Genomic DNA, 2,080 nt, shown 5'->3' with positions numbered 1-2,080 from the left:
ACTCTTTTAGAATATTTTGCTGAGTTTACACACCTATAATATTCAAATAACATAACAGAAAAAATGGGGTATACAGATGAATGTCCATTTTGTATGTGTGTATTCAAAGTGGTTAGGATAGATGTATAGTTACATTCTCTTAATGAATAGAATGATTTGTTCTAATGGTGTTTGTTAGTAGGATCTCATGTCCACATCTTGCACAGCAATTAACGACTAAGAAGAAAATATGCAGTGTTTTAGTTCTTGAAACTGTCCTACCAATTTGGTTTGAAACTGTCTCATTGCTATTTGTTTATCAATAAAATTACGAAAAATAAATAAATAAATAAGTTTCTGAAGAACAAAAAATGAATTTCAGAAATTCCCTCCCAAGGTTTGGAAGTTATTACTGCAAAGCTACTGTTATAATAGCAGCATTCTCCAGACTGATAAATAGACTAAAAGATCAATGGAGAAGATTAGAAGATTCAGAATCAAGTATAGATACATGAAAGCCATCTTATCTTTGACAAAGCCTGAAACGTTTTCACTGGGAAAAAGATAGCCTCTTTAACAAATTATGCTGGAAAAACTGGTTCCCCATGACCCAAAACCTAAAACTAGGCTGGGTTTTATTGCCATACACTAAACTAAAGTCAAAACCTTAAAGATCTACACATTAAAACAGAACCATTAAATCTCCTGAAGAGAAATTAGGAGCAAATCTTGACGAAATAATTGCAGGCAGAGAGTTCATGAACACAAATAAAACTACAAGGGAAATACTTTAAAGCATCAGCAGCTGGGATCTCATCTTACTGAGAAGTTTCTACCTGTCAAAATAAACTGCCAAGCAAGAGTAAAGGCAACTAACAAATTGGGGAAAAAAAACATTTTTTCACACTGTAATGTTTTATTTGATAGAAATTGCCATGAGCATTTAATCAATGAGGTAGCATCATAAAATATCGTGAAGCTTACCACAAAATTTTTGTTATAGTAAAAGACACATTGCCATTAATGCCCCTCAAAATACTCCCCATGTTCAACACATGTATACTCTTGATCTTGGTATTGTGTCATTCTTTTGAAAAATTATATTTTTTATTTGAACCACAGGACTGAACTTGCCAAGAGCCAGTGGAACACAGATATCAAAACATCGGAGTTCAGTTTTCATTGAATACATATGGTGAGTAGATTTTACACTGAGTCAAAAGAATTATCCCACCCTTAATTTACAGTACATTGTTCTGGCAGACTCTACAATCCTGAAAGTTGGCTTTCTCCTTCCATTCCTCTCTAGGGTGTATCCACAGACCTATCTCTTAGTTAGCTTTGTGAAAAAATAAAGCCACACTATAACAATTTATCAGAGCCTCACTCATCGCTGTTCATGTAACTATCAATTTTATTACAACAAACTCAAATGCTTGAAAAGATTAAAACGCTCCTCTGAAGCTGTAATTGTGTTTGATTTTCTACACAGATTTCTTCTTTGTTAGCCCTCTCCTGCAGGAGTTTTTTGAAGGGTTGCTGTCTCCTATTCCAGGAAACAAACGTTCAGGTCACCAAGCAGTTATCATGTTGAATCCTGGAGGACCAAGACTGTGTGGGGTACAGCTGAGTCAATCTCGTTGCCTACCTGGCAGAAAGCTCAGAGACATGAATAGTACTTTTATCTTCTTTTTACAAACAACAATCTTCTGGGCTTAATCTTTAGCACCACAAAAAAATTATTTTGTTTTTCTTTTTGCCTGGGGATATAGCTCCTTCTGCGACTTCAGGATAAGTACTGCTAAGATTTTGTAAATCAGTTTCCTTTTCTTCTAAAAAAATTTACATGGACATCAATACATTTCTAAATGTTTACCTGCAATCTTCTAAAAATGGGCTGTCACATTATTTTATTTTATTTTTTTTTATTTTCAAAGTTATATTGATAAACAGATAGCAATGAGACAGTTTCAACTCAAATCGAAAGTACAGTTTCAATAAATGATACGCTGTATATATACTTCTTAGTGGTTAATTGCTATACAAGATGCAGATTTGTGATCCTATTTACAAACACCATTAGAAAAAATCATTCTATTCA

The sequence above is a fragment of the Octodon degus genome, unplaced genomic scaffold (assembly GCF_000260255.1).
Source record: "Octodon degus isolate 3935 unplaced genomic scaffold, OctDeg1.0 scaffold00211, whole genome shotgun sequence".
NCBI lineage: Eukaryota > Metazoa > Chordata > Mammalia > Rodentia > Octodontidae > Octodon > Octodon degus.
Note: the sequence above shows the minus strand (reverse complement) of the source record.